Raw genomic sequence first — 12,643 nt, 5'->3', positions numbered from 1 at the left:
ATGCGCACATACATACATATGTACACACATATATAATATGAAGTATGAGAAAATATACTTTCCTCTGTTCATTCAAAAGTGATGGAAGGTTGTGTGGAACATTATATCTATAATCTATGTAGTACACATACATAAATATAAGTGCATATATCTATATGTCTATTATAAAATATAAATCCATAGGCTTGAGTGACAATAGGGTGAATTATCAGCTGAAGCTGGGCCAAGCTGTCTTTCTAACTGCCAAGTTCTCTAGGAAAAGAAAAAAAAAGCCAGTAGGCTCAGGAAACAACGGGAATCCTTCCCCTCCTACCAGTCAGGGCTGCTCCTTTTTATCCTTGCTTTTGTATAGCTTTAGGGCCAAGGCTCAGGCTCTAGTTTGGATACGCCAGATCTTACCTCTATTCTGATCTTGCTCTGACTGGAGTGGAGAATCAAATGAAACAGTAGAAAAGAAGGTTGGGACAATTATCCTCCACATAAAAGTCAGATATCTATACTTCATTACATTTTTCGATGAAAGACACGAAGGAACTACAGACTGTCTTCATTCTCAGCAACATACAAAGAATAAGCAATGCCCTCCATGTTGTAATTTCAGAAGCTTCTAGGGCTAATAGACTTCCAAAATGTTTCCCTTATCTTGTCACTGATATTTTAAGTCAACTTAACAGGGGGCAAACTTCTCATTCCACAGCTATAGAAAAGCTTAAAATTAATCTCTCAGCAAGAAAAAAGAGTGATAAATTTACTCTCAAGGGATATGCTTTCCTAACTTAATGGGAAGTCAGTTCTCTACCAAGAGCTATCTCCTTAGTATGAGATTTTATATAATTAGTCTTTATGGGGGAAAGGTAGGAGGACGTGTTGATACATTAGGTTTCCTGGGGGGGGGAAGGAAAATACCATCACAAACTCATCAATTAGGGAATGACTAAACAAATTGTGGTACACCAATTAATCAACAAGCATTTATTAAGCATCTGCTGTGTGCCATACACCGCATTCTTTTTTCTGGGCCAGGATAAAAGGATTAAAATAAAACAGTCCCTATCAATAAGTAGATCATATTTTAATATGAATGTAATAGAATGTGATGAATATGATAAGAGATACATGAGAAGATTTGCATGAACTGATGCAGTATGAAGTAAGTAGAACTAGAGAAACAATACGCATATTACGCTAATATAAATGAAAAGAACTTATGTTTTTGTTAAGTGAAACAGAACACTGAAGAACCATAGTGAGCAAAAATGTCTCTAAAAATAGATGTGATTGCTCTGATTGTTTCATTCAATGAATTGAAAATAAATTATATATTTTTTAAAAAAGATAAGAAAATGTACTTATTTCTCCCCACTAAAGATGTAGGATAATGTTGATACAAAACATTACATGTGTTATCAGATAGAGTTAATGTGTTGCCTATATTTCCTAAAGCTTTTAGTTCTTTTCAAAAACTTTGTTACAAGTAACCTTTCATGGGGGAGGGGGGTAAAAGGTGTGTCATATAAACCCAAAGGAAATTTTTTATAAAAGTCATCATTTAGTTGCGTAAAAAGCTGAAAAAATCAGAGGCAATGGCCAAAGGGGAAAAAATCCCAACTTTTTAAAAAATATGTTTGCTAAGGCTATCCCTGATAAGTTTCTCTTCAAAGCCTTTTTATCTCAGGTTATATCATTCAAAATAGATTACTTTTCCTTCTGATTACATGAATTATTATTATTTTTATTTTTTTTCTCTAATCAACCTGGAAGTTAATATTCCCAAACTCCACCAAAAAAAAAGACTTTTTTATGTTTTTGGTCTAAAACCTTCTTTTGGTATGTTTACTAATTTTATATAACATGCTAAGGTTTACATAATAATTTGCATATATTATCTCATTTTATTTTTTCTTAATCATAGTCCTTTGAGCTACATGCTTTTATTATCTACATTTTAGTGATGAGGAACATGAGGCAGGAGTTAAATGACTGGCCCAAGGTCACATAGCTAGCAGGTGTCTAAAGTAGTACTTGAACTCAGATCTTCCTCCTGAATTGAACTCCAACTCTGCTGATGAGTCCAACAGTCATGTATTACCATTCTCATTTCCAATTTTTTTCAATATTTCGTAAACAGCATGACCATCCAGTGAGAATGTTACAATGCAGAGCATTTCTAATCCTTTTGCATTCATGTTACATTTCTTTTTCTACTATTTTCCTATGATTTTAAAATATGGTTGAGAAAAACTCCTTGGTTTTAGATGCTGAGAATCATCATCTGAAATATCCTGGTTCTGGTCATAAGTTTTCACCTGACATTGGCTGTTTAGTGAAGCATCATGGTAAATTGTAAAAAGAAATGAATCCCTTGCTAGTTGGTCCTTACAAACAGGCTGCATGGCTGTAAATTCATATGCTTCACTTCCCCTCTCTGGTCCTCAGCTTCTTAAACTGTAAAATAGTTTGGATCAAACTATTTCAAAGGTCCCTTCTAGTTCAAAATTTCATGTTTGTATTTCCAATCTTTTGCTCTCTCAAGTGACATACTTGTGATGTAAACAATTAAAAGCCCATGAGTCAGTTGAGAAATAATTATGCTTGATCTTGCCTTAAAACTTGTCAACATATATTATGGAGTACTGTGATGTAATGGCTTAAGAGCTATACTAAGTTGGAAGACTTCGGTTAAAATCCTTCATCAATTTTTTTTTCAGAAACCTTCCATACTATCTGTATGACCTTGGACAAATCACCTAATAGATCAGCTAAAGTTTCCTAATTTGAAAAATTAGGATAGCAATAACTTCAGAACTTTTATCATAAGGTTATTGTAAGGATTAAATGAGATACAATATTCAAAGTACTATATAAATATCAAACCATTAATTAGATGTCTATTATTATTATTTTTAATAAATGTTTCTGATCAGTGTAGTACTGGTACCCAGGTGCTACTCAGTTATTTTAGCTTGATCTTCACTGTTCTTTTCTTACCTTGCTTAAAGCAATTGGCAGCCACTTTTAAAAGGTACATTCAGTAATTTTTTGTTGCTGAGGCAGAAAAACAGATGGCATTTGAGGCTAATCAAAGAGAGAAGCAAGGATGACACTGTTAGTATGATCTTTGCGAAGGTTTAGCTAACAAGGTAAGTCAGCAGAAAAGGAGTGAGGTGGAGAAAGATGTTTTCTTGTCTCAGTAGAGGGAAATCATTCCCCACCTCCATTGCATTCAGAGGAACTTGGGAAGATTCTAAATGAACTAATATGAAGAAAAGTGAGAAGGGCAAGGAGAACAGTTTATTAGTTATTACAGAATTTTAAAGAAAAATAACGGTAAAAGCATTGATGATTGCAACCACAACTTCTGAGTCAGTCAGTCACTATGTATTTATTAATCACCCACTGTATCCCAGACAGTGTGCTAAGTATTGAGGATACAAAGAAAGGTAAAAGATGGTCCCTACCCTCAGCCTCAAGGAGGAGACAACACACAAACAAATACATACAAGCATGCTATATACAGGACAAATAGGAAATAATTAATAGTGAGAAGACGTTAGAATTAAGGGGGATTGGGAAAAGCTTCCTGTAGAAAGTACTTTGATGGAGAGTCATACAACTACCTCCTGAGAGAAAGGTATTTTATTTAATGCATAGAATAAGATAAATATTTTCAGAAATGACCAATGTAATACTCTCTGTCTCTGTCTCTGTCTCCCCTTCTCTGTCTCTGTCTCTGTCCCTGTGTCTGTCCCTGTGTGTCTGTCCCTGTCTCTCTGTCTCTCTCTCTGTCTCTCTCTCTGTCTCTCTCTCTGTCTCTGTCTCTCTCTCTCTCTCTCTCTCTCTCTCTCTCTCTCTCTTTCTCTCACTGTCTCTCTTTCAGTTTAGGAAAAAGGGATTAATGATAGTGACATAAAAAAGAAAGAAAAGAAAGGTGAATCATTAAAGAGTTTGTTTTAATGCACAGAAGAGAATAGAAGGAATTTTAAAAGGAAAGATGAGCAGGAGAGCTTTGAAACAATCACATTGCATTTTTTTTAAAGAGAAGTCCATGAAAACAATAGGGATTTGAGGTTTCATGTATAATCCTGCTTTCCTGTTATTCTTTGAATACCAAAACATTCATATTTATTGGTATTTATCATGTTCAGCATGACAACAAAAACAAAAGAAAGCTTATTTAAAAGAAAAAAAAAGGTAATTGGGAGAGAAGGAATGTATTGTCCAAAACAATAACTAGGAATTCCAGAACGTGGGTCAAATTCAATCAAGTGGTGTTCATGAGGCAAGGATTGTAAGTAACAGAATAGAACCAATCCAACTAAGAGTATAGACTTACTGTAAGAACTGGCAGAATCATAGGTCATCAGATGACTCTTTGGTGAAACAGAGACAGCAGTCATCATGGAGGGAGGTTCAGAGAATGAATATGGTCACCAACATTTGGAACAAAGTCCTGTTTGCTTCATTCTAGTTACTGCTGGTTCTAAAAATCAGATCAATTTTAAAGTGGAAGGAGCTCTTACTTATGAAGCAGTAAGTTTACTGTTACTAGAAAAAATTAAGTAGAGATTAAGGGGCTACAAATTAGGAATTTGTGCATTGTAGAGGAAATTCCATCATGGTAGGAGAGACTGCACTACATGACGTCTGAAGTCTCTTCCTACTCTAAGATTCACTCATTTTATGAAATACAATGTGAAAAAAAATTAAGCAGGAGAGAGAAAGTAGTATTTGGAAGAACAAAAGAAATTGTAGTAGTACAGGAATTTTTCACTATAGGAGCCGTAGTATTTTCAAAATTTCCAACATTATCTAAAATAAAGAAGGGAACAAGAAGGGAACAACAAGAATAAAGGGCGGTTTAGGGAACTTTGCATTTAGTATCCCATTATTTCCCAAAATCATATGCCAGAAATATATATATATATATGTGTGTGTGTGTGTGTGTGTTTGTGTGTGTGTGTGTGTATACATTTGTATGTATGTATATGTATGGATATACATATTTGTGTATATATATATATACATATACATATGGATTTTAAGTTAATTAAGTCTAAGATGTAGTTTCAGGTCATATAAACAATAAATTAATTAAGCAAGAAAGCAATCATTAAGCACCTATTATGCTCCAGGTGTCCTGATAGACTTTGGCACATAGGGAAAAAAAAGAATCTTACATCCAAGGAAGAAGATGATAATTATTAGAGATCACTGGAAAAGTGAAATGACTTTAGATTCCATTAGATTTTTATCTTACATTTTATCTTATGCCCTTGTAATTCATCAACTTGTGTCTAGTGTGTTTATTTCTTTTTTCTGCTTATTTCTGTTAAATAAATTGGGCTTTACTCACAAACCCCTTCATAGTAGAAAGTGCCAACATCCGGTGAAGTAAGTGAAGATGGTTGGTGATCAATAGCAGTATGTAAAGATGTGGGTTCAGCTCATTAGATTTTCATCTCATAAACTGCATTTTTCAAATAAGCAGATTGTCATCAAAGTTAGCCAAGAGAGCTAACAAAATGAATGCGAAGGATGGAAGGCAGTAAGAAATTATTCAGTGACCTGTAGAAACTGTTATGTTTTGTTTCTACCAGTATCAAATATGTATGAACAAAGTAGAAGTTGGTTTCCATCTTAATGAATAAAGTAAAGGTGTTTAGGCATGCATTTCTATTCTTCAAGCTATCAGGGAAAATGAAGTATCCCTTGGAAGAATGTATGTTCCAGTGAAGAAACAAAATTAGAAAAAGGGAAATGAAAAAACCAAGGGGAATCTATTATGTGTCTAGAAATTAAAAGATGGAAGATTGTGACATAGAAAAGGAAGGGAAGAAAGAGCACTGACTATGTAAAAATAAACACCATTCTGTACCATCTCTGAGAGGATTAGTTTCTTTTCTGGGTTCCATGAAATAACATGGGTCCACAGGTAGAATTTGGTTAACTGATAATCAGAGGAATAAGAGATGAGTAGCTGTAGTGGGCAATTTTATGCTGAAGGGTATCATGTCTATGATATGTCAGCATGCTGCAAATAACATAGAGTTTTCTGTCTTCATAGGGCATATGCATAGGAAATAGAGGTAGGACTTCCAAGACTTGTCAAACCTGACAACCATGTCCAGTAATATTTGTGAGGACGAATAATGCCAGAAGAAATCCAGAAAATATTGCTAAGGATTGGGAAGAGCCTAGCAAAGAACTAGAGATTTGAGAACAAAGATGGTGTTTTCATCATTATTAATGATTGAAAGTAAAGGATTCAGGTGGGAAAACATACTTGGGGCTAAGAATATGTTTCTGCAAAGGGTATTTGGATTTTGAATTGTAACTGTATGGGCTCTTGGCCAGGGGTTAAATAATATAAGATGGGCTAGTAAAAACATATTTTCCTTTAACCTTGTGAATTCAATCAAAGGCAAGTTAAATGTCAAGACGGGGGAGTTTGTATTTTATTCTGGAATCAACAGGAAATAACTGCCCATTCTTTTTTTTTTCTTTTTCTTTGAATCTATTTATTTAATTTATTTAATATTTTTAGTTTTCAGGACTGATTTTCACAAGAGTTTGAATTACAAATTTTCTTCCCATTTCTACCCTCCCCCACTCCAAGATGGCATAATTTCTGGTTGCCCCATTTCCCAGTCAGCCCTCCCTTCTTTCACCCCACTCCTCCCCCAATCCCCTTTTCCCTTACTTTCTTGTAGGGCAAGATAAATTTCTATGCCCCGTTGCCTGTATATCTTATTTCCTAGTTGCCTGCAAAAACTTTTTTTTTGAACATCTGTTTTTAAAACTTTGATTTCCAAATTCTCTCCCCTCTTCCCTCCCCACCCACCCTCCCTAAGAAGGCAAGCAATTCAACATAGGACACATGTGTATCAATATGTAAAACCTTTCCACAATACTTCCTGTCCTATCCCCCTTCATTCAATTTTCTCCCTTGACCCTGTCCCTTTTCAAAAGTGTTTATTTTTGATTACCTCCTCCCCTATCTACCCTCTCTTCTGTCATCTCCCCTTTTTTATCTCCTTCCTCCTTCTTTCCTGTGGGGTAAGATATCCAATTGAGTGTGTATGTTATTCCCTCCTCAGGTCAAATTCAATGAGGGCAAGATTCACTCATTCCCCCTCACCTGCCCCCTCTTCCCTTCCTACAGACCTGCTTTTTCTTGCCACTTTTATGCGAGATAATTTACCCCATTCTATCCCTCCCTTTCTCCCTCTCTCAATATATTCCTCTCTCATGCCTTAGTTTGTTTTTTTTTTTAGATATCATCCCTTCATATTCAACTCACCCTGGGCCCTCTTCCTATATATATATATATATGTGTGTGTGTGTGTATATATATATATATATATATATATGATATACATATATATACATATATATACACACATATATGTGTGTGTGTATATATATATGTGTGTATATATATATATATATATATATATATATATATATATGTATGTATGTATGTATATTCCCTTCAGCTGGGGTTTCATGAATTATACACATCATCTTTCCTTGTAGGAATGCAAACAAAACAGTTCAGCTTCAGTAAGTCCCTCATGATTTCGCTTTCTTGTTTACCTTTTCAAGCTTCTTTTGATATAACTGCCCATTCTTAAGCAGGGAAAGAATTTGTCTTGCTTGATTAAAAAAAAATGTAGAATGACTAGAAGTCGGAAGATTAAAAGTTTTGGCTTGATATATGAAAAGTAGTTCTTGTTTACACATTAAATGAATCTATATTGGAAAGGCAAATTTAAAAAAGAGAAATCACAAGATGATATCAACATGTGAAATGAATGAATAAATCTACATGAATAATTGAGAAAATTTATGAAGTGAAAGGGCAAGCAAAAAAGTGAGAGATCAACCTACAGTAGGAACCATTTAGGGAAAATCTCTAAGGGGAGCTTTGAAAATTTTAATATAACTAATTAAACTTTCCACAGCATTAAATTTCACTGTGAAATGTCCATGAAACCTACCAATGGGATGGCAAATCCTTAAGTACTTACCTGACACACCTGGTATGTGAAACAGAATGAAAGCAATTCCAAAAAGACAAAACAGAACCAGTGTGATGTTGATACACCCCATGGATTCCTACAGTGTATTCTGCACCTGTTCCAAGGCTAGATTTCCACTGGTGCCAGTAGGAGTTCTGAACATGAAAAGAAAGAATAAGCATGAAAGAGTTAGGAGACATTCCCACTGGGATTGATCATCTCTGAAAGAACTCCAGGGGGTCTCTGCTCACCTTTGAGCATTGGAGGAGAGTAGAAACTGCTCTATTTTAGTATAGAAAAGGAAATTATCTGTGACCTTCACAGACCCTGCCTTCATGTCTAACTGTGAAGATGATAATATTTCAGGCAAGTGTCCCTGACTACAACTCAGGCATTTTAATCATGCTAAAGCCAGTGGTGATCAGCGTGAAGGATGTCTTTCTAGTTGTCCTAAGGCAAATGTCTTGGGTAATGGATAGTGCATTGAATCTTCTTCACTGTCCAGTGGCTACAGAATGTTCACTTTACTTCCCTTCATTGTTATATTTCCCCCCACTTTCTTGTTAGCTCAAAGTAGTGAATCTGGGGAAGAGAATACAGTTAGGGCTTTGAGGCCATGAACAGAGTTAGATTGAGGAGGAACTAACATTCATGAAATCACACTTGCCCAGCCAGATCAATTTTATTTCTCTAAGACCTAAGAAGGGAATCCCAATATTGTCTGACTTCATCATACTATCTCTTTTCTAGAGGGAGACATTGGTGATAATGACATTTCAAATTATGTGACAAAAATCTTTCTGCAGTTGGATGACTTAAACTTCTGAACTCTTGGGGGCTCCATCTCTACTCTAAGTCAAATGACCACTAAAATAATTACACTGCAGATCTTGACATAGATTAAGTGTTCTACTTCCCTCCTAGGTGCATTCCAATTTAACTATTTTGACTGTAGGTGAAGGAAGTCAGAGGAGGATATTTTATGTATCTTAATTCACCCCAGAAAAGACATTTGATGTGAATTAATTTGAGACACACATGGTTACATGGATATAGGGGAAAGTGAGGAGTGGAAGAGGATATGTTTCAATCAAATTACCTGAAAGGTAATGTAGGCATATATTTTCAATATGACCCTCACAACAAAGTTTCTACTGTATGCTTAAGAGGCTGAAAATATTTATAAAGAGGGGCAAAGTTTCTAGTATTGGTGTCTGAGGCAGCTATTTGGCATAGTGGAGAGAGTACTAGATTTAAAGGCAGGAAGACCCAAGTTAGAATCCTGTCATAGACACATATTAGCTCTTTGATCTTGAGTAAGTCACTTAACTATCTCCCTCATAGGGTTGGTATGAATATCAAGTGAGATAATTAATGAAAAGTATTTGGCAAGCCTTGAGGAAGTATACAAAATTTAACTTGAACTGTCTTGCAAATCTCAAAGCTCTATAAATGTTGGATTTTTTTTCTAATCTGACTGATTTTTTTCTATCTATATATGTATTTGTATCTTTGTATATCTGATCTCATATGCCAAGAGGTGCCAACTAGAAAAGTTGTGTGAAGCATGGAAATTTCCAGATATGGTTGGAAGGGAATCCCAGAAAAAAGAGGAATGGAAAAAGTACCAATCAAGAAGAAGGAACATGTTCAAAGTAGGGTGAGTCTTGCACTTTGCTAAAACAAAAACAAAAGAAAAAAGCCCACAACACAGAAGTTTCTTCCAGTATCATAACCTGTCAATACGTTTCTTCCACACTTCTGTAATTTCTTCTTCACCATTATTGTGACTTTGGCCCCTTGGTTTCACTATACACGAAGAGAAGAAAGTGAAGGAGAAACAGGGTATAAAGAGTTAAAATAGAAAGAAGTGAAGGTAAAAGCTTCATTGTGAGGGTAGGAATAATAGCTTTTATGAAGATCTTGCAGTAATTATCTCATCTCATCCCTACAACCAACTTGTGATGTAAGCGGTATTATGATCTCCACTTTAGAAATTACAATACTGAGTTTAAGTGACTTGCTCAGGATCACAAGCTAGTAAGTATCCAAAGTGTGATTCTAATACATGTATTCCTGACTTTAAGCCCAAACCTCTATTCACTATGCTATATTGCCTCCTAAGCAGGGTTTGGAGGTGTGATGCAGTGGCAAAAATAGAAGAATAGGTGGTGGTGATCAGTGAAGGCATTTCATAGTTGAAAATGCTGGAGATTCAGTTCTTTCAGTTGATGTTGATATCTAAGGTATAACTACTCCTAGTGGATAACTAGAGTGGAATGGAGATAGAAGTCACATAGTTGAAGAGTTTGATGAATTGTGAGGCCAGTTAATGTCAAAGGACATTGACTTGGAAACTGAAATTACCTAAGATGAAGGGTGAAAGTGAGTTTTTTTAAAATCTTTTTTGTATAATACACAATTTTGGCACTCTGGTGAAGCCTATAGATCCCTTTTCAGAATAACGTTTTCAAATACACGAAAAAAAGATGTATGATCACAAGGGGAAACCATTATATTGAAATACAGTTATGAAAACTTTTTTTTTTAAAAAATCAAATCCCCAAGGTTAACAAACCTTGGGATTGCAAGAAAGACTATGAAGCAGGTATTACAAATGTTGAAAAACTAGGGAGATGTTTGCAAATGACAGCTACAGGAATTTGGACAGTGTAATATAGCTAGATGGAACGAATTTCAAAGCAGGTTTCTGAGCAATGGTGGCAGATGGAAGGGCTGCAAGAGGCAAAGAGGAAAAAGGAGTATGTTTCCCCTTCTTCTAGCCCTTTCAACTGAAGGAATGTGAGAGGAATAACCAATGATGGAGAGAATGCAAGTATGAACTGTCTTAGGTTCTAGAAAGTGTCAGAAGATGGATTGAATATGTGAAGAAGAGGAAAAGGATAAATGGGAGTTTAGTAACAATGGAACGAGAGTTTCAGAGAGTACAGTAGAACAATAAGGCATAAAAAGGGACTAACTAGAAATGTCGTTCAAAAGGATAGGGATGAAAATATGGAAAGAAGGAATTTAAACATCATGTACTATGCACCAGATGCTGTGCTAAGTACTTTATCAATATCAACTCTTTTGATCCTTGTAACAACCCTGAGAGCTAAGTACAATTATCAACCCCATTTTACAGTTGAGGAAAACTGAGGCAAGCAAGTGTTAAGTGACTTAACCAAAAGTAGTAAATGTATGAGGCCAGATTTAAACTTAGGTCATCCTGATTCCAAGTCTATTGACTGGTTCCAGATCTATTGACTGTACCACCTAAATGCTTAGCAAATAAAAGACCTTTTGGCTGACGTAGAAAGCATTTTTAAATGATAGGTGCCTTGAGTATTTTCCACTTCATTCTTTGTAATGGGTGTCTTTGCTGATAGGAGGAGAAGAGAGTTACCAGTTCCAACCTTTCCCTTTCTCTTTAAGAAATTTAAGAAGACGCTCAAATGTTATTCAAAACCTGATCTATCTAGCCTAGAAGGAAATGGGAGACAGAAAAATAAATGACAAGACAGTTGGAATGTCTTTCAAAATCATGAACTTCAGTGGCAGGCATTGCCACAGGTAAGATATACACAATATAAGCACTTGAGAGCTAGAAGGTAAAAGAAGCAGCTGATCTCTGGGATATGTTCATAGTTACCTGAGGAAATCTTAATGGCAGGGGGGAAGGGAGAAGAGGGGGGTTCTTGAGACTCAGAACACTGGAATAGGCCACAAGGGGAAATGACCTTATAGGACATTAATAAGCCCATTTCTTTTTAGCTCTTCATTGTCCTGAGAAATGGGAATGATTTTTAAAACCTGAAGCAACTTTAATTCACAATGTTTATTTTGTCCCTGCAAGGAAAAAAATCAGCTTCATTGTTAAAGGTGTTTTTTTTCAATCATGCTTAATTATTTAGCCATTTAGGCAAGACATGAAAGAGCCAAAGGGAAAGGAGGATAGAACACAAACCATGGTATTCCATGCCTGTCAGTCACAGAAATAATGAGGAATGGGACATGAAAGAGCCTTGAGAGCATCACAGTCTAGCCCCTTGCCTACAAAACAAAACAAAAAGGCCATGTTTAAATTATTCATGATTAGAACCTGCTATATCTAGAAAGATCTTTATAGGAAATTCCATGGTCTTCCTTGACAAATCATCATTGTAAGAACATTGTTAGACATTTCTAACCAGAAGAATAAAGAAAAGCTACTGAAGATGCCTCCCCATGCTAAGAATGTCTGTATGGAGCAACTACAGGACATTGAGAGATTTGGGTTCCAATTTAAGATTAAGAAGTAAAGGTACTACCCCTATTGTAATAGAAAGCAAATCAAACCAAGAATTAAAACACAGCCATTACAAAACTAGTTGTCACTAACTCTAAACAAGTCATTTAATCTTTTGGAACTTCAGTTTCCTCATGTATAAAATGAAAGAGTGAAACAAAATGACATCCAAATTCCCGCTCACTGCTAAAATACTATGACATATGTCTTAGGAGTGAGAGAGAGTACACAAAAACTTGAGTTGTAGTCTCTGAAATCCTGGGCAGTCTTAGTGAAGCCAAGTTTTCATCTCTCTTTTTCAAAATTTGGATTTTTCCCTTAGGGTTATGGAAAT

This window comes from Trichosurus vulpecula, chromosome 8, assembly GCF_011100635.1.
Source record: "Trichosurus vulpecula isolate mTriVul1 chromosome 8, mTriVul1.pri, whole genome shotgun sequence".
NCBI classification, from domain to species: Eukaryota; Metazoa; Chordata; class Mammalia; order Diprotodontia; family Phalangeridae; genus Trichosurus; species Trichosurus vulpecula.
The sequence above is the reverse complement of the archived record's forward strand: the minus strand, read 5'-3'. Positions refer to the sequence as shown.